Raw genomic sequence first — 21,811 nt, 5'->3', positions numbered from 1 at the left:
GTTTGTCTCAAATCTCGCATTTTCCCATTATTGTCAGGGTCTTGGTATAAAAGAATCGAATAATTATGTGCTAAATAATGATTTTCATTGCACTAGTTCAGGGATGGCGAACCTTTTTCGATGAATGGGTCGAAAATAATATTTTTATCGCGTAAAAGAAGAGAGTGGGTCACAGATATTTAATCAATGTTTGTATCTATAAAAAAACTTCTGAAACAAATCTTATGAGTTTCTGTTGGTGTTGGTGTAGTTTTGGGCTTTACTTATGCAGTACTCCTATCAGGGACTTTTTATGGCATTCGATTTTATGAAATAAGAGTACGAAAACACGGATATGAATTACCAAAAACGTTTATGACGATGCGGCAAACTATTTCACTGTTCCAAAGCGTCTGGAGGGAATTCCACTCTGATAGTGTTATATTTTTTGATCAGTTTTCAACCTCATTAGAGCACTTCTACACTGCCCCGTTGTTATTTCAGATTTCTAGGTTTTTATTTCAAGTCTGAAATTTTTTTTTCTCAACGGCATTTTAGGCGATAAACTAATAAAAATCAAAGTGGCATCTAGTTCTCGTATTATCTCGACGTTGCGAGAAATAAACAGATCAATTGCATTGTTATGTCATTAACGATATCAGAGCCAATAGCTGAATAACGGTACACGGCGGTGCAGACTTGCGTCTAAGATTAGGGGTTTTGAAAATATCCATACCGGTTCAAAAATTAACAATTTGAGAATAAGCGATCACGGCCCCGACGGTACATTATAATAGTTTAGTTATTGTTAGATTAATTTATGACCGGTTTTATCAATTTTTATTACTAATATGTTAGCATTTTATTTTTATTTTATTCGTGCCTTGGCGGGTCACGAATAAAACGCGGTGAGTCACTTTGTGACACGTGGGTCAGTGGTTCGCCATCCCTGCACTAGTTCGTTAAGTGTAATTGTTTGAACTTGTTATTTAGACACAGTTATGTTGAACGACAGCTCTCCCATAAGGACTCAGTTCAGTTCTGGATATAATGACGCATTATGTTACGCAATGGACGAAAATCGTCTGACGCAGTGTCCCATAACAGTATTTCGACAGTTTTCGATTAATCACTGTAATTAGCAAATTGATAGCAATCAGCTCGGATGCATTGTCACTGTCTAGTTTAATGTTCATTGTTAGTGTCTTCGGAGACGTATCTGATGTTTAGTATTGGTTTTAGTATTACTAATTTTGCAGTTAGAAATACCAATTTGGATTGAAGTCAGATTCGGGGTTAAATGCGAAGTGCCCGATTGTAATTAATATATAGTTTTTGACTGCAGGTTGGGGCTGTAATGTATTATAGTTATATCAGGTAAATAATAGCGGCTTTTAGATTTTAGTAATGCAAGATACATTGAGTTCACTTTGGATAAAACTTTATTGGATAGTGTCACCTGGGGATCTAAAACATGGGGTATGTATCTAATCAGTCTCAAAAAAAGTAATCTATAAATAATTTTATGCATTTAGTTATGTGCTGATATTTGTAAATTTTAATTGCCACTGTACACTACTGTAAGATTTGTTTAGATATCCGCATGTTATATTCGGTTTGTTCATTGTTTTCTGTAGGTTTCGTTCGAGATGTCGAAGTTCCTGATTTTGTTTCAAGTACCATCGTATGAAGTGTTATGAAAGAATAAAACCGATTTTAATTTGGATTCAATTGCGGCAAAACTTTGAGGCAAAGAAAGCGAGAAGGGCACTTTATCGCTGTGAGTCGAGTTGCTTGAAAACTGAACATAGTTGGCAATAAATCTATTTGGCTGGGACAGGGAAATTTGGAATTGGACATTTGGAAAAATACCAGTATCTGAAAGCTACAGACATGAGTATTTTTAGTCAATAATTTGATTTTGAACAAAACATAACGTTAATATATGATTACTTTTTAATGTGAATAAGATGATTCTTTAAACAGGGATATTGTCGAAAATATCGTACGTCTCAAAAACTTACGCATGTCATTATTCTTCTCCAAATCTTTTTTGTTGGAATCTTTTCTTCCATCAGTGAATTGAAACACCGTTATACAAATCTTCATTCTACGTTGGTCAGCATACATAGATAGACAAGCAGGGAATCGCCTGTATCGGTTTTTATCTGCAATCAAATTATAAGTCATTAAAACAGTGTTTATATTCATTATGACGTCATATTTGACCGGCCTGGTAAACAAGGAATGATACAGTAATGATGAAAATTTAAATACCAAAAAAGTGCCAACGTATAGCACTTACGCTTCTAACATTTTTACAGCTGAGCATGACTTGAAACATGCCTAAATAAATTCAGTCACTGAACCATTGAGTTGAAAGGAAATTGGCACGAGGAACGTCAATAACAGCAATCGCGATTTAGTGAGTGATAGCCTATAATTAATGCTGATAATTTAAAACGACCATAACACTGAGACGTTTCTATTGGAAATTTGCTCAAAGTCACGAAAACTCAAAGTGAAGATACCGACGACTACTAATATACCAAGAGATACTGACACTATGCATAGAGAGTAATAATGATAATGCGAGTTAGTAAATGTCAACTGACGCGAGGCTTGAATCAGTTCGTGTTAATTTGATTAAAAAATAACTATGAGGTATTGAATTCCAAATAGCTGAATCTCGCGGAAGAAAATCTCGAAGCATAGAATATTTTGTCTGGTATTTCACTGACTGTAAACGGGTGAGAACTCACAGTAAACCGAATATGACGGCTAAAATTGTTAGACTTCCCAATGCATAACGCGAACTTATGGTTGTGACCATTTCTGTTTACTCATTCACACCATCCAGAATTAACACTAAATGTAAGAAGAATAAGCTTTAGGTAGATCGACTTGAGACAAGAGTTAAAAGAAAATAAAACTTTAGAGTTAAGGTGTATGTCGTATATGCGATAATATCTAAAAAATTCTGGCAAGCAGGTTGAAATATTAGAAATACCGTATGAAGAAAATACAGCGTAAATGATAAATGACTATCGTGGATAACTTTTTCATTTCAACCTATTTGTGACCAATGAGATTATGTACCGGCCTTTCATTTACTAAATTATATCTGAGATATTACTAAACATTTACTAAGTAACTGAAGAACGGACCAACGCGCCAACAATACTGAAAAAAATCTGAAAATCACATATCCAGTATTCATTAAGTTACCGTTTGGTCATTGACAGAAATAGACCGAATCTAACTTCCTTGCATTTGAAATGATTCTTTTTTTTTTCATTACTTAAGATTATTTGGCATTTGTTAAATATATATATACATATACAAAATCCTTGTAGTAGAACATATAAAGTAGCAATAAACTAGAAGCAAACATTCCCTTTTGAATGGTCTAGCTAGGAGACTTGGTTGTTTTCTTTACAGAACCGTGTTCGTGTTCGAGATACCACTATATATAACATTGCAGAGTCGGAAACAATTCACGACCAACTGAAAATCCCAGATATAATCAGTTAAAAATCATTGGAAATAAAATTTGCAATGGACTACATTTTTCAAGATATTAAGAAACGAGCAAAACTAAAGCGTATACGTCTTTAACTTTTATTCTAAATATAAACTTTTATATGCGTCGGAAGTGCAACTGAACAGCTAAAAGTACTGAAAGCTAAAAGTGATTTTTTTTAACAATTTACAAATTCAACCAAAACTTGTTTTTGATGACGAAAAACAAAAATTACAATTAACTATAAACCAAACAAGCCTATTCCTTTTTGATCGCGACATAATTGCTTTCTGTACAGTAACGCGTTATATTTGATACTATTATACAATATTATCAAGTTTGGAACCATTAACGGCTAAAAATAGTATTTATGTTTGCAATAGTTTAGACAGCTTCATACCTTCAGATATGATGAGATACACTATCAACAGAGGAAAGTTTATCAATGAACTACGAATCAAACGTTTTTAATTTTTTACGTCCAAAATAAACATATATACTAAAATTGGCATTCGATATGCACATATTCAAGCCATGCCATGCAGTCATGGGCATGTATTCCGTGATTCTGAAAATTAAATACTTCTGTTGTTGCTAGGAAAGAATTAAAAGCTTACTTCATTAGCGTTTCAATAGTTACAAACCCGCCTGAAATAAATACCAAACTCACATTTCACCGGAATTACCCTATTGACCATAGTCCATAGTATATCATACTTTGGGTTCTTCCGCAGGTAATCCAGAGTGAATAAATGAGTGCGTGAACTCAAGTTGGGGTGAAATAATTTTATTAAATGACGATAAGATTACCGACTATACGAAAATTAAAATCAAATCAATTTCTCGTGTTGTGACGAGATTTCGGGAGCACTTCAAACTTGCGCAATACAACATTTTGAAAAATATGAGTGATTATATTAATTCAATAATTTGGATTTTAGCAAAACATTACGTTGATATGTGAATCAGAAGGTTCCTCAAAAGCATTATATCCAAAAAAAAATATTACACCTCAAAATCTTACGCCTCTCATTAAGCTTCTCTAAATCTTTGTAGTCAGAATCTCCTCTTCTATCAATGAATTGAAACACCTTTATATGATTCTACACTCCACATTGGTCAGCAGCAAACGGCAAGTATTTGTCTGTATCGGTTTTTATCAACAATCACATTATAACTCCATAAATAATGTTTCTATTCATTTTGACGTCATTCTGAACCGATGGCCAGTCTGCTGGTGAATAAAAACGGATATAATGATTACAAAAGTTTAAATATCAAAAAGGTACACGCGTTTAAAATAAATATCTTGACTTAAACTTTCTCGACGTGTTGTAAAGAATTTGTACAGAAATTTACGTATTTAAAACAATTTATGTAAGAATTCTATTATACATTTCTTTCAAAAAAGATTGTAATATTGGAGAAATTCGACCTCGCGCAGTTTCGACTACCACAGACTTAAGCCCACTACATGGCAAGAGTTTCAACTGCATTAAAACACCTTTATACAATTCTACATTCTACACTTGTCAGCAAACGTAGATAGACGAACAGCCAAATTAGATTCATTAAAATAGTGTTTATATTCATTATGACGTCATACTGATTTGTAAACCGGCCTGGAAAACAAAGCAGCATGAAATAATGATGCAAGATTAAATACCAAAAGTTACCAACGTTTAGGACCCACGCTATTGGCATTTTTCACAGCTGAGGATAACTTACAACATGCATAAATATATTTAGTCATTGAAACATTGGGTTGAAAAGAAATTGGCACAAACAATGTTAATGACAGCAATCGCGATTCAGTAAGTGATAGGCTATAACTAATGCTGGCAATATAACACGACCATACAACTGACACGTTTTCATTGTAAATTTGCTCAAAGCAAAGTCACGCGAACTTACTCAAAAGATCTTTGATCTCAATCTGGTTTACTTCATTAGCGTTTCAATAGTTACAAAATAGCCTAAATACAACAGCAAACTCACATTTCACTAAAATAGTCTTATTATCTTTTTCTCTTATCTGAATCTGGTTTGTCTTCTCCTCTTTTCTAAAAGAATTTGTGTATATTTCTCTAATGCTTCACAGTTTAATAAAAGTCGGTCTTTTGCTCGTATCGCTGACTCTCTGGAATAAAAATAAAGCATGTACTGCATTGTTTTAACTAATTATTGTTCATGAAGAACCTATTTCTAACATTTCAATGTGGACAAATGAAACATAAAAGGCTTAAGCTTAAGCGCACTCGTGTTTTCTGAATGTATGTGAGATTAAAGATTCTCACGCTCGAGAAATACCTGCAACAAGACCGAACAACTCATAATATTTAATTAAAATAAATATCTTGACTAAAACTTTCTCGACGTATTTTTTACCAATGAGAATATGTACCGACCTTTCATTTACTAAACTTTATCTGAGATATGACTTAAAATTAGTAGCTGAAAAACGGGCCAACGCGCCAACAAATACTGAAAAAAATCTGAAAATCACATAGCCAGTATTGATTAAGTAGACCGTTTCTAAACTCCTTGCATTTGAAATGATTCATTTTTTCAATACTTGAGATCATTTGGCGTTTTTTAAAAACATATAAATGTATAAAATCGCGTTCGAAGCACCCCGTTCGTGTTAAAAAATTGATAAAACAAAATTTGCAATAGAATAAGAATCGAACATTTTTTTTCAATATCAAGAAACGAGTATAGTTATAGTATTATTAAAGCGTCTTAGTGTTTTACTTTGCTTCTTGATATTAACTTTTATGTGCGTCGGTAGGTCAACTGAACAGATAAAAGTACTGGAAGCTGAAAGTGATTTTTTGCAATCGCTGAAGACTTGAGCACACCGCACGACACGATTTTCAACTGCGTTTTGCAGGTTCAGGAATTGCTCACAGTCGTCGGTTGCGGTCACGTTTAGTCGTAGATGCGCTTGTAGTAAAATATTTCTCCGAACCCGGACATGCAAATGAGAAATAGAAGATGACACGCAATATGAGCAGAGTTCAAAATCGTACTCCACAAAAGATTGTCTCTAGTAAAGTCTGTCTGGTTTTTTTTTAACCTCCACTGAGGAAAGTATTACTCAGTGCAGTGCACCTTAGCCCCTGATTCAAAAACAAAGAAGCCCAACGTTGAGTAACTTTTATGTGAAACGTTTGGATCTTTTTTACAAATCCTGCGCCAAAAAACAACCCCGCCACCGCTCTAACTAAAAAAAAGTAATTATCCAGTAAGGATTTGACTTGGGGTTAGGAATGCTGATTTCCCCGAAAATTAAAATTGTTAAATCATTTATAACACTAATTTGATGAATGATTTGCTAATTTGTTCTTTTAAAACTTGGCGGGGTGTTTGCCTCAAATGTCGCATTTTCCCATTATTGTCGGGGTCTCGGTATAAAAGATTAAAATAATTATGTGCTAACTGATGACTTTCATTGCACTAGTTTGTTAAGTGCAGTTGTTTGAACTTGTTATTTAGACACAGTTATGTTGAACGACAGCTCTCCTATTAGGACTCAGTTCAGTTCTGAATATGATGACGCATGACGTCACGCAGTCGACGAATATCATCTGACGCAGTGTCCAATAACAGTATTTCGACAGTGTTTCGATTATTCACTGTAATTAGCAAATTGATAGCAAGCAGCTAATATGCATTGTCACTGTCTAGCTTAATGTTTATTGTTAGTTAGTGTCTTCGGAGACGTTTCTGATGTTTAGTATTGGTTTTAGTATTCTCCGTTTTGCAGTTAGAAATACCAATTTGGATTGAAGTTAGAAGGTGCCCGATTGTAATTAAAATATAATTTTTGACTGCAGGTTAGGGCTGTATTATAGTTATACAAGATAAATAACAGCTGCTTTCATATTTTAGTCATGCAAGATACATTGAGTTCACATTGGATTAAACTTCATTGAATAGTGTCACCTGGGGATCTAAACATGGGGTAAGTATCTAATCAGTCTCAAATAAAGAAATCTATAAATAATTTTATGCATTTAGTTATCTGCTGATATTTGTAAATTTTAATTGCCACTGTACACTACTGTAAGATTTGTTTAGATATCCGCATGTTATATTCAGTTTGTTTATTGTTTTATGTAGGTTACGTTCGAGATGTCGATGTTCCTGATTTTGTTTCAAGTACCATCGTATTAATTGCTATGAAAGAATTAAACAGATTTAAAGTTGGATTCAATTGCGGCAAATCTTTGAGGCACAGAAAGTGAGATTGGCACTTTATCGCTGTGAGTCGAGTTGCTTGAAAGCTGAATATGGTTGAAATAAATCGATTTGGCTGGGACAGGGCATGGGGCACGTTGACAATGGTCTCCATTCACGTAAGCCAGGAAAGTAGAAGATTAACTCATTCTTAAATGTTATCAAAACAAGAAGAACCGTGTTCGCTCGCGATGTAATCAAGTGTGGATGAATGAGTGAGTGAGATCAAATCGGCGTATAATTTAATTTCATAAAATGACGAGAAGATTACTGACTATACCGAAAATTAAATCAAAAATAAGTCTTATATTGTGACTAGATTTCGTGACTACTTCAACTTGGAAAGTAATGAATTTGAAAAAATACCAGTATCTGAAAGCTACAGACATGAGTAATTTTAGTCAATAATTTGATTTTGAACAAAACAACGTAAATATATGATTGCTTTTTAATGTGAATAAGAAGATTCTTTAAACAGGGTTATTGTCGAAAATATCGTACGTCTCAAGAACTTACGTATCTCATTATTCTTCTCCAAATCTTTGTAATCAGAATCTCCTCTTCCATCAATGATTTGAAACACCGCTTTACTACGTTGATCAGCATGCATAGATAGACGAGCAGGGGAATCGCCTGTATCGTTTTTTATCTGATATCAAATTATAAGTCATTAAAACAGTGTTTATATTCATTATGACGTTATATTTGACCGGTCTGGTAAACAAGGAATGATACAGTAATGATGAAAATTTAAAAACGAAAAAGTACCAACGGGTTGAAAGAAATGCACAAAGAATGTCAATAACAGTAATCGCTATTTAGTAAGTGATGGCCTATAATCAATGCTGATAATATAAAACGAACATAACACTGAGACGTTTCTATTGGAAATTTGCTCAAAGTCACGACTCACGAAAACTCAATGTGAATCTACCGACGACTACTAATATACCAAGAGATACTGACACTATGTATAGAGAATAATGGTAATGCGAGTTAGTAAATATCAACTGCCGCGAGGCTTGAAGCAGTTCGTGTTAATTTGATTTAGAAATAAACGAGAATATCGGTCAGAGACCGTTGACTTAACGATCGAAAGTTAGGGGATCCCCCAAAACAGCGCTCTTACTCAATAGTGACACTTTGTGTCCCATCACTAATCAAATAATATCTTACAGTCTTACTTACTTTGATCTTTGATCTTTGATCTTACTCTTACTTTGATCAATATCAAAAAACGAGTATAAATATAGTATTATTAAAGCGTATTAGTGTTTTACTATGTTTCTTGATATAAACTTTTATGTGCGTCGGTAGGTCAACTGAACAGATAAAAGTACTGAAAGCTGAAAGTGAATTTTTGCAATCGCTGAAGACTTGAGCACACCGCACGGCACGAGTTTCAACTGCGTTTTGCAGGTTCAGGAATTGCCTCATTGCTGCTCACAGTCGTCGGCTGCGGTCACATTTAGTCGTAGAAGCGCTTGTCGTAAAACATTTCTCCGAACCCGGACATGCAAATGAGACATAGCAGATGACACGCAATATGAGCATAGTTCAAAATCGTACTTCACAAGAGATTTTTTCAAATGTTCTCGAAGTCTCTAGTAAAGTCTGTCTGGTTTTTATTTAACCTCCACAGAGCAAAGTATTACTCAGGGCAAACTTAGTTCCTGATTCAAAAACAAAGAAACCCAACGTGGAGTAACTTTTATGTGAAACTTTGGATCCTTTTTACAAATCCTGCGCCAAAAATCGAACCCGCCACCGCTCTGACTAAAAAAAGCAATTATCCAGTTAGGGTTTGGCTTGGGGTTAGGAATGCTGATTACTCCGGAAATTAAAACTTTTAAATCATTTATAACCCTAACTTTACGAATGATTTGCAAATTTGTTCTTTTAAAACTTAGCGGGGTATTTGTCTCAAATCTCGCATTTTCCCATTATTGTCAGGGTCTTGGTATAAAAGAATCGAATAATTATGTGCTAAATAATGATTTTCATTGCACTAGTTCAGGGATGGCGAACTTTTTTCGATGAATGGGTCGAAAATAATATTTTTATCGCGTACAAGAAGAGAGTGGGTCACATATATTTAATCAATGTTTGTATCTATAAAAAAAACTTCTGAAACAAATCTTATGAGTTTCTGTTGGTGTTGGTGTAGTTTTGGGCTTTACTTATGCAGTACTTCTATCAGGGACTTTTTATGGCATTCGATTTTATGAAATAAGAGTACGAAAACACGGATATGAATTACCAAAAACGTTTATGACGATGCGGCAAACTATTTCACTGTTCCAAAGCGTTTGGAGGGAATTCCACTCTGATAGTGTTATATTTTTTGATCAGTTTTCAACCACATTAAGGCACTTCTACACTGCCCCGTTGTTATATCAGATTTCTAGGTTTTTATTTCAAGTCTGAAATTTTTTTTTCTCAACGGCATTGTAGGCGATAAACTAATAAAAATCAAAGTGGCATCTAGTTCTCGTATTATCTCGACGTTGCGAGAAATAAACAGATCAATTGCATTGTTATGTCATTAACTATATCAGAGCCAATAGCTGAATAACGGTACACGGCGGAGCAGACTTGCGTCTAAGATTAGGGGTTTTGAAAATATCCATACCGGTTCAAAAATTAACAATTTGAGAATAAGCGATCACGGCCCCGACGGTACATTATAATAGTTTAGTTATTGTTAGATTAATTTATGACCGGTTTTATCAATTTTTATTACTAATATGTTAGCATTTTATTTTTATTTTATTCGTGCCTTGGCGGGTCACGAATAAAACGCGGTGAGTCACTTTGTGACACGTGGGTCAGTGGTTCGCCATCCCTGCACTAGTTCGTTAAGTGTAATTGTTTGAACTTGTTATTTAGACACAGTTATGTTGAACGACAGCTCTCCTATAAGGACTCAGTTCAGTTCTGAATATAATGACGCATTACGTTACGCAATGGACGAAAATCGTCTGACGCAGTGTCCCATAACAGTATTTCGACAGTTTTCGATTAATCACTGTAATTAGCAAATTGATAGCAATCAGCTCGGATGCATTGTCACTGTCTAGCTTAATGTTCATTGTTAGTGTCTTCGGAGACGTTTCCGATGTTTAGTATTGGTTTTAGTATTACTAATTTTGCAGTTAGAAATACCAATTTGGATTGAAGTCAGATTCGGGGTTAAATCCGAAGTGCCCGATTGTAAGTAATATATAGTTTTTGACTGCAGGTTGGGGCTGTATTATAGGTATATCAGGTAAATAACAGCGGCTTTTAGATTTTAGTAATGCAAGATACATTGAGTTCACTTTGGATAAAACTTTATTGGATAGTGTCACCTGGGGATCTAAAACATGGCGTATGTATCTAATCAGTCTCAAAAAAAGTAATCTATAAATAATTTTATGCATTTAGTTATGTGCTGATATTTGTAAATTTTAATTGCCACTGTACACTACTGTAAGATTTGTTTAGATATCCGCATGTTATATTCGGTTTGTTCATTGTTTTCTGTAGGTTTCGTTCGAGATGTCGACGTTCCTGATTTTGTTTCAAGTACCATCGTATGAAGTGTTATGAAAGAATAAAACTGATTTTAAGTTGGATTCAATTGCGGCAAAACTTTGAGGCAAAGAAAGCGAGAAGGGCACTTTATCGCTGTGAGTCGAGTTGCTTGAAAGCTGAATATAGTTGACAATAAATCGATTTGGCTGGGACAGGGCATGGGGCACGTTGACAATGGTCTCCATTCACGTAAGCCAGGAAAGCAGAAGGTTAACTCATTCTTAAATGTTATCAAAACAAGAAGAACCGTGTTTGCTCGCGAGGTTATCAAGTGTGGATGAATGAGTGAGTGAGATCAACTCGGAGTATAATATAATTTCATAAAATGACGAGAAGATTACTGACTATATACGGATAATAAAATCAAAAATATTTCTTACATTGTGACTAGATTTCGGGAATACTTCAATTTGTAAAGTAATGCATTTGGAAAAAATACCAGTATCTGGAAGCTACAGACATGAGTATTTTCAGTCAATAATTTTGATTTCGAACAAAACATAACGTTATATATAATTGCTTTTCAATGTGAATAAGAAGATTCTTTAAACAGGGTTATTGTCGAAAATATCGTACGTCTCAAAAACTTACGTATGTCATTATTCTTCTCCAAATCTTTGTAGTCAGAATCTCCTCTTCCATCAATGAATTGAAACATCATCATACAAATCTACATTCTACGTTGGTCACCATACATAGATAGACGAGCAGGGAATCGCCTTTATCGGTATTTATCTGCAATAAATTATAATTCATTAAAACAGTGTTTATATTCATTATGACGTCATATTGGACCGGTCTGGCAAACAAGGAAGGATACAACGAGAATATCGGTTGGAAACCGAAGACTTATCGATCGATAGTTGGGGAATCCCCCAAAACAGAAACTGCAGTTTCGATTCATCCGCTCTTGTAACTTGCGCACTGCGCATCGCACACACACACTCGGCGGGTCTCAAAATTCTCTCGCTTTACAAAAATCTAGATCACTATATCAATAATTGATTGATAACTCGCTAATTATACGACATAATTCGCCCAAATTTAATAGGCTTCTGGTCCGAGATAAGATGAATTCACATGCGAAATCTGGAGCAGATTCAATCTCGCTTTCGTGAGATATCGCGTGCATCTAACAGACAAACATACAGACATACAGACAAATACCTATCAACATACTTACTGATTGAAATCGATAAGTAATAATGATGAAAATTTACATACCAAAAAAGTACCAACGTGTAGCACCTACGCTTTTAACATTTTTCACAGCTGAGGATGACTTGAAACATGCGTAAATGAATTCAGTCACTGAACCATTGGATTGAAAGGAAATTGGCACAAAGAATGTCAATAACAGCATTCGCGATTTAGTAAGTGATAGTCCATAATTAATGCTGATAATATAAAACGAACATAACACTGAGACGTTTCTTTGGAAATTTGCTCAAAGTCACGAAAACTCAATGTGAAGCTACCGACGACTACTAATATACCAAGAGATAACGACACTATATGTATAGAGAATAATGGTAATGCGAGTTAGTAAATATCAACTGCCGCGAGGCTTGAAGCAGTTCGTGTTAATTTGATTAAGAAATAAACGAGAATATCGGTCAGAGACCGTTGACTTAACGATCGAAAGTTAGGGAATCCCCCAAAACAGCGCTCTTACTCCATAGTGACACTTTGTGTCCCATCACTAATAAAATAATATCTTACAGTCTTACTTACTTTGATCTTTGATCTTACTCTTACTTTGATCAATATCAAGAAACGAGTATAAATATAGTATTATTAAAGCGTATTAGTGTTTTACTATGTTTCTTGATATAAACTTTTATGTGCGTCGGTAGGTCAGCTGAACAGATAAAAGTACTGAAAGCTGAAAGTGAATTTTTGCAATCGCTGAAGACTTGAGCACACCGCACGGCACGAGTTTCAACTGCGTTTTGCAGGTTCAGGAATTGCCTCATTGCTGCTCACAGTCGTCGGTTGCGGTCACATTTAGTCGTAGAAGCGCTTGTCGTAAAACATTTCTCCGAACCCGGACATGCAAATGAGACATAGCAGATGACACGCAATATGAGCAGAGTTCAAAATCGTACTTCACAAGAGATTGTTTCAAATGTTCTCGAAGTCTCTAGTAAAGTCTGTCTGGTTTTTATTTAACCTCCACAGAGCAAAGTATTACTCAGGGCAAACTTAGTTCCTGATTCAAAAACAAAGAAACCCAACGTGGAGTAACTTTTATGTGAAACTTTGGATCATTTTTACAAATCCTGCGCCAAAAAACGAATCCGCCACCGCTCTGACTAAAAAAAGCAATTACCCAGTTAGGGTTTGGCTTGGGGTTAGGAATGCTGATTACTCCAGAAATTAAAACTTTTAAATCATTTATAACCCTAACTTTACGAATGATTTGCTAATTTGTTCTTTTAAAACTTAGCGGGGTGTTTGTCTCAAATCTCGCATTTTCCCATTATTGTCAGGGTCTTGGTATAAAAGAATCGAATAATTATGTGCTAAATAATGATTTTCATTGCACTAGTTCAGGGATGGCGAGCCTTTTTCGATGAATGGGTCGAAAATAATATTTTTATCGCGTAAAAGAAGAGAGTGGGTCACAGATATTTAATCAATGTTTGTATCTATAAAAAAACTTCTGAAACAAATCTTATGAGTTTCTGTTGGTGTTGGTGTAGTTTTGGGCTTTACTTATGCAGTACTCCTATCAGGGACTTTTTATGGCATTCGATTTTATGAAATAAGAGTACGAAAACACGGATATGAATTACCAAAAACGTTTATGACGATGCGACAAACTATTTCACTGTTCCAAAGCGTCTGGAGGGAACTCCACTCTGATAGTGTTATATTTTTTGATCAGTTTTCAACCTCATTAGAGCACTTCTACACTGCCCCGTTGTTATTTCAGATTTCTAGGTTTTTATTTCAAGTCTGAAATTTTTTTTTCTCAACGGCATTTTAGGCGATAAACTAATAAAAATCAAAGTGGCATCTAGTTCTCGTATTATCTCGACGTTGCGAGAAATAAACAGATCAATTGCATTGTTATGTCATTAACGATATCAGAGCCAATAGCTGAATAACGGTACACGGCGGTGCAGACTTGCGTCTAAGATTAGGGGTTTTGAAAATATCCATACCGGTTCAAAAATTAACAATTTGAGAATAAGCGATCACGGCCCCGACGGTACATTATAATAGTTTAGTTATTGTTAGATTAATTTATGACCGGTTTTATCAATTTTTATTACTAATATGTTAGCATTTTATTTTTATTTTATTCGTGCCTTGGCGGGTCACGAATAAAACGCGGTGAGTCACTTTGTGAAACGTGGGTCAGTGGTTCGCCATCCCTGCACTAGTTCGTTAAGTGTAATTGTTTGAACTTGTTATTTAGACACAGTTATGTTGAACGACAGCTCTCCCATAAGGACTCAGTTCAGTTCTGGATATAATGACGCATTATGTTACGCAATGGACGAAAATCGTCTGACGCAGTGTCCCATAACAGTATTTCGACAGTTTTCGATTAATCACTGTAATTAGCAAATTGATAGCAATCAGCTCGGATGCATTGTCACTGTCTAGTTTAATGTTCATTGTTAGTGTCTTCGGAGACGTATCTGATGTTTAGTATTGGTTTTAGTATTACTAATTTTGCAGTTAGAAATACCAATTTGGATTGAAGTCAGATTCGGGGTTAAATGCGAAGTGCCCGATTGTAATTAATATATAGTTTTTGACTGCAGGTTGGGGCTGTAATGTATTATAGGTATATCAGGTAAATAATAGCGGCTTTTAGATTTTAGTAATGCAAGATACATTGAGTTCACTTTGGATAAAACTTTATTGGATAGTGTCACCTGGGGATCTAAAACATGGGGTATGTATCTAATCAGTCTCAAAAAAGTAATCTATAAATAATTTTATGCATTTAGTTATGTGCTGATATTTGTAAATTTTAATTGCCACTGTACACTACTGTAAGATTTGTTTAGATATCCGCATGTTATATTCGGTTTGTTCATTGTTTTCTGTAGGTTTCGTTCGAGATGTCGACGTTCCTGATTTTGTTTCAAGTACCATCGTATGAAGTGTTATGAAAGAATAAAACCGATTTTAATTTGGATTCAATTGCGGCAAAACTTTGAGGCAAAGAAAGCGAGAAGGGCACTTTATCGCTGTGAGTCGAGTTGCTTGAAAACTGAACATAGTTGGCAATAAATCGATTTGGCTGGGACAGGGAAATTTGGAATTGGACATTTGGAAAAATACCAGTATCTGAAAGCTACAGACATGAGTATTTTTAGTCAATAATTTGATTTTGAACAAAACATAACGTTAATATATGATTACTTTTTAATGTGAATAAGATGATTCTTTAAACAGGGATATTGTCGAAAATATCGTACGTCTCAAAAACTTACGCATGTCATTATTCTTCTCCAAATCTTTTTTGTTGGAATCTTTTCTTCCATCAGTGAATTGAAACACCGTTATACAAATCTTCAATCTACGTTGGTCAGCATACATAGATAGACAAGCAGGGAATCGCCTGTATCGGTTTTTATCTGCAATCAAATTATAAGTCATTAAAACAGTGTTTATATTCATTATGACGTCATATTTGACCGGCCTGGTAAACAAGGAATGATACAGTAATGATGAAAATTTAAATACCAAAAAAGTGCCAACGTATAGCACTTACGCTTCTAACATTTTTACAGCTGAGCATGACTTGAAACATGCCTAAATAAATTCAGTCACTGAACCATTGAGTTGAAAGGAAATTGGCACGAGGAACGTCAATAACAGCAATCGCGATTTAGTGAGTGATAGCCTATAATTAATGCTGATAATTTAAAACGACCATAACACTGAGACGTTTCTATTGGAAATTTGCTCAAAGTCACGAAAACTCAAAGTGAAGATACCGACGACTACTAATATACCAAGAGATACTGACACTATGCATAGAGAGTGATAATGATAATGCGAGTTAGTAAATGTCAACTGACGCGAGGCTTGAATCAGTTCGTGTTAATTTGATTAAAAAATAACTATGAGGTATTGAATTCCAAATAGCTGAATCTCGCGGAAGAAAATCTCGAAGCATAGAATATTTTGTCTGGTATTTCACTGACTGTAAACGGGTGAGAACTCACAGTAAACCGAATATGACGGCTAAAATTGTTAGACTTCCCAATGCATAACGCGAACTTATGGTTGTGACCATTTCTGTTTACTCATTGTCACCATCCAGAAATAACAATAAAGGTAAGAAGAATAAGCTTTAGGTAGATCGACTTGAGACAAGAGTTAAAAGAAAATAAAACTTTAGAGTTAAGGTGTATGTCGTATATGCGATAATATCTAAAAAATTCTGGCAAGCAGGTTGAAATATTAGAAATACCGTATGAAGAAAATACAGCGTAAATGATAAATGACTATCGTGGATAACTTTTTCATTTCAACCTATTTGTGACCAATGAGATTATGTACCGGCCCTTCATTTACTAAATTATATCTGAGATATTACTAAACATTTACTAAGTAACTGAAGAACGGACCAACGCGCCAACAATACTGAAAAAAATCTGAAAATCACATATCCAGTATTCATTAAGTTACCGTTTGGTCATTGACAGAAATAGACCGAATCTAACTTCCTTGCATTCGAAATGATTCTTTTTTTTTCATTACTTAAGATTATTTGGCATTTGTTAAATATATATATACATATACAAAATCCTTGTAGTAGAACATATAAAGTAGCAATAAACTAGAAGCAAACATTCCCTTTTGAATGGTCTAGCTAGGAGACTTGGTTGTTTTCTTTACAGAACCGTGTTCGTGTTCGAGATACCACTATATATAACATTGCAGAGTCGGAAACAATTCACGACCAACTGAAAATCCCAGATATAATCAGTTAAAAAATCATTGGAAATAAAATTTGCAATGGACTACATTTTTCAAGATATTAAGAAACGAGCAAAACTAAAGCGTATACGTCTTTAACTTTTATTCTAAATATAAACTTTTATATGCGTCGGAAGTGCAACTGAACAGCTAAAAGTACTGAAAGCTAAAAGTGATTTTTTTTAACAATTTACAAATTCAACCAAAACTTGTTTTTGATGACGAAAAACAAAAATTACAATTAACTATAAACCAAACAAGCCTATTCCTTTTTGATCGCGACATAATTGCTTTCTGTACAGTAACGCGTTATATTTGATACTGTTATACAATATTATCAAGTTTGGAACCATTAACGACTAAAAATAGTATTTATGTTTGCAATAGTTTAGACAGCTTCATACCTTCAGATATGATGAGATACACTATCAACAGAGGAAAGTTTATCAATGAACTACGAATCAAACGTTTTTAATTTTTTACGTCCAAAATAAACATATATACTAAAATTGGCATTCGATATGCACATATTCAAGCCATGCCATGCAGTCATGGGCATGTATTCCGTGATTCTGAAAATTAAATATTTCTGTTGTTGCTAGGAAAGAATTAAAAGCTTACTTCATTAGCGTTTCAATAGTTACAAACCCGCCTGAAATAAATACCAAACTCACATTTCACCGGAATTACCCTATTGACCATAGTCCATAGTATATCATACTTTGGGTTCTTCCGCAGGTAATCCAGAGTGAATAAATGAGTGCGTGAACTCAAGTTGGGGTGAAATAATTTTATTAAATGACGATAAGATTACCGACTATACGAAAATTAAAATCAAATCAATTTCTCGTGTTGTGACGAGATTTCGGGAGCACTTCAAACTTGCGCAATACAACATTTTGAAAAATATGAGTGATTATATTAATTCAATAATTTGGATTTTAGCAAAACATTACGTTGATATGTGAATCAGAAGGTTCCTCAAAAGCATTATATCCAAAAAAAAATATTACACCTCAAAATCTTACGCCTCTCATTAAGCTTCTCTAAATCTTTGTAGTCAGAATCTCCTCTTCTATTAATGAATTGAAACACCTTTATATGATTCTACACTCCACATTGGTCAGCAGCAAACGGCAAGTATTTGTCTGTATCGGTTTTTATCAACAATCACATTATAACTCCATAAATAATGTTTCTATTCATTTTGACGTCATTCTGAACCGATGGCCAGTCTGCTGGTGAATAAAAACGGATATAATGATTACAAAAGTTTAAATATCAAAAAAGTACAGACGTTTAAAATAAATATCTTGACTTAAACTTTCTCGACGTGTTGTAAAGAATTTGTACAGAAATTTACGTATTTAAAACAATTTATGTAAGAATTCTATTATACATTTCTTTCAAAAAAGATTGTAATATTGGAGAAATTCGACCTCGCGCAGTTTCGACTACCACAGACTTAAGCCCACTACATGGCAAGAGTTTCAACTGCATTAAAACACCTTTATACAATTCTACATTCTACACTTGTCAGCAAACGTAGATAGACGAACAGCCAAATTAGATTCATTAAAATAGTGTTTATATTCATTATGACGTCATACTGATTTGTAAACCGGCCTGGAAAACAAAGCAGCATGAAATAATGATGCAAGATTAAATACCAAAAGTTACCAACGTTTAGGACCCACGCTATTGGCATTTTTCACAGCTGAGGATAACTTACAACATGCATAAATATATTTAGTCATTGAAACATTGGGTTGAAAAGAAATTGGCACAAACAATGTTAATGACAGCAATCGCGATTCAGTAAGTGATAGCCTATAACTAATGCTGGCAATATAACACGACCATACAACTGACACGTTTTCATTGTAAATTTGCTCAAAGCAAAGTCACGCGAACTTACTCAAAAGATCTTTGATCTCAATCTGGTTTACTTCATTAGCGTTTCAATAGTTAAAAAATAGCCTAAATACAACAGCAAACTCACATTTCACTAAAATAGTCTTATTATCTTTTTCTCTTATCTGAATCTGGTTTGTTTTCTCCTCTTTTCTAAAAGAATTTGTGTATATTTCTCTAATGCTTCACAGTTTAATAAAAGTCGGTCTTTTGCTCGTATCGCTGACTCTCTGGAATAAAAATAAAGCATGTACTGCATTGTTTTAACTAATTATTGTTCATGAAGAACCTATTTCTAACATTTCAATGTGGACAAATGAAACATAAAAGGCTTAAGCTTAAGCGCACTCGTGTTTTCTGAATGTATGTGAGATTAAAGATTCTCACGCTCGAGAAATACCTGCAACAAGACCGAACAACTCATAATATTTAATTAAAAAAAATATCTTGACTAAAACTTTCTCGACGTATTTTTTACCAATGAGAATATGTACCGACCTTTCATTTACTAAATTTTATCTGAGATATGACTTAAAATTAGTAGCTGAAAAACGGGCCAACGCGCCAACAAATACTGAAAAAAATCTGAAAATCACATAGCCAGTATTGATTAAGTAGACCGTTTCTAAACTCCTTGCATTTGAAATGATTCATTTTTTCAATACTTGAGATCATTTGGCGTTTTTTAAAAACATATAAATGTATAAAATCGCGTTCGAAGCACCCCGTTCGTGTTAAAAAATTGATAAAACAAAATTTGCAATAGAATAAGAATCGAACATTTTTTTTCAATATCAAGAAACGAGTATAGTTATAGTATTATTGAAGCGTCTTAGTGTTTTACTTTGCTTCTTGATATTAACTTTTATGTGCGTCGGTAGGTCAACTGAACAGATAAAAGTACTGGAAGCTGAAAGTGATTTTTTGCAATCGCTGAAGACTTGAGCACACCGCACGACACGATTTTCAACTGCGTTTTGCAGGTTCAGGAATTGCTCACAGTCGTCGGTTGCGGTCACGTTTAGTCGTAGATGCGCTTGTAGTAAAATATTTCTCCGAACCCGGACATGCAAATGAGAAATAGAAGATGACACGCAATATGAGCAGAGTTCAAAATCGTACTCCACAAAAGATTGTCTCTAGTAAAGTCTGTCTGGTTTTTTTTTAACCTCCACTGAGGAAAGTATTACTCAGTGCAGTGCACCTTAGCCCCTGATTCAAAAACAAAGAAGCCCAACGTTGAGTAACTTTTATGTGAAACGTTTGGATCTTTTTTACAAATCCTGCGCCAAAAAACAACCCCGCCACCGCTCTAACTAAAAAAAAGTAATTATCCAGTAAGGATTTGACTTGGGGTTAGGAATGCTGATTTCCCCGAAAATTAAAATTGTTAAATCATTTATAACACTAACTTGATGAATGATTTGCTAATTTGTTCTTTTAAAACTTGGCGGGGTGTTTGCCTCAAATGTCGCATTTTCCCATTATTGTCGGGGTCTCGGTATAAAAGATTAAAATAATTATGTGCTAACTGATGACTTTCATTGCACTAGTTTGTTAAGTGCAGTTGTTTGAACTTGTTATTTAGACACAGTTATGTTGAACGACAGCTCTCCTATTAGGACTCAGTTCAGTTCTGAATATGATGACGCATGACGTCACGCAGTCGACGAATATCATCTGACGCAGTGTCCAATAACAGTATTTCGACAGTGTTTCGATTATTCACTGTAATTAGCAAATTGATAGCAAGCAGCTAATATGCATTGTCACTGTCTAGCTTAATGTTTATTGTTAGTTAGTGTCTTCGGAGACGTTTCTGATGTTTAGTATTGGTTTTAGTATTCTCCGTTTTGCAGTTAGAAATACCAATTTGGATTGAAGTTAGAAGGTGCCCGATTGTAATTAAAATATAATTTTTGACTGCAGGTTAGGGCTGTATTATAGTTATACAAGATAAATAACAGCTGCTTTCATATTTTATTCATGCAAGATACATTGAGTTCACATTGGATTAAACTTCATTGAATAGTGTCACCTGGGGATCTAAACATGGGGTAAGTATCTAATCAGTCTCAAATAAAGAAATCTATAAATAATTTTTATGCATTTAGTTATATGCTGATATTTGTAAATTTTAATTGCCACTGTACACTACTGTAAGATTTGTTTAGATATCCGCATGTTATATTCAGTTTGTTCATTGTTTTATGTAGGTTACGTTCGAGATGTCGATGTTCCTGATTTTGTTTCAAGTACCATCGTATTAATTGCTATGAAAGAATTAAACAGATTTAAAGTTGGATTCAATTGCGGCAAATCTTTGAGGCACAGAAAGTGAGATTGGCACTTTATCGCTGTGAGTCGAGTTGCTTGAAAGCTGAATATGGTTGAAATAAATCGATTTGGCTGGGACAGGGCATGGGGCACGTTGACAATGGTCTCCATTCACGTAAGCCAGGAAAGTAGAAGATTAACTCATTCTTAAATGTTATCAAAACAAGAAGAACCGTGTTCGCTCGCGATGTAATCAAGTGTGGATGAATGAGTGAGTGAGATCAAATCGGCGTATAATATAATTTCATAAAATGACGAGAAGATTACTGACTATACCGAAAATTAAAT

The 21,811-nt window shown here is 34.5% G+C and overlaps 1 protein-coding gene and 1 long non-coding RNA gene across 8 annotated transcripts in view; one reads left to right on the top strand and one right to left on the bottom strand.

The window, feature by feature from the left end:
* LOC144428077 (S-phase kinase-associated protein 2-like) overlaps window positions 1-21,811 on the top strand; it is a 287,944-nt gene that overhangs the window by 218,130 nt on the left and 48,003 nt on the right. The gene's annotated exons all lie outside the window — the stretch shown is intronic.
* On the bottom strand, window positions 1,827-16,257 carry LOC144428133 (uncharacterized). 5 transcript variants are annotated; one of them, XR_013478125.1, is made up of 4 exons: window positions 8,261-8,685; window positions 5,501-5,642; window positions 4,514-4,736; window positions 1,827-2,147 (listed from the first exon to the last, which is right to left on the bottom strand). It is a non-coding gene; the product is annotated as an uncharacterized LOC144428133 (long non-coding RNA). The 5 variants fall into 5 exon arrangements; XR_013478123.1 differs by lacking the exon at window positions 1,827-2,147 and adding an exon at window positions 15,778-16,257 and having other exon boundaries at window positions 8,261-8,393; XR_013478124.1 differs by lacking the exon at window positions 1,827-2,147 and adding an exon at window positions 15,778-16,257 and having other exon boundaries at window positions 4,514-4,733; window positions 8,261-8,393.

Source organism: Styela clava, chromosome 10 (assembly GCF_964204865.1).
Source record: "Styela clava chromosome 10, kaStyClav1.hap1.2, whole genome shotgun sequence".
In the NCBI taxonomy this organism is placed as follows: domain Eukaryota; kingdom Metazoa; phylum Chordata; class Ascidiacea; order Stolidobranchia; family Styelidae; genus Styela; species Styela clava.
This window is presented reverse-complemented; position numbering and strand designations above follow the sequence as displayed.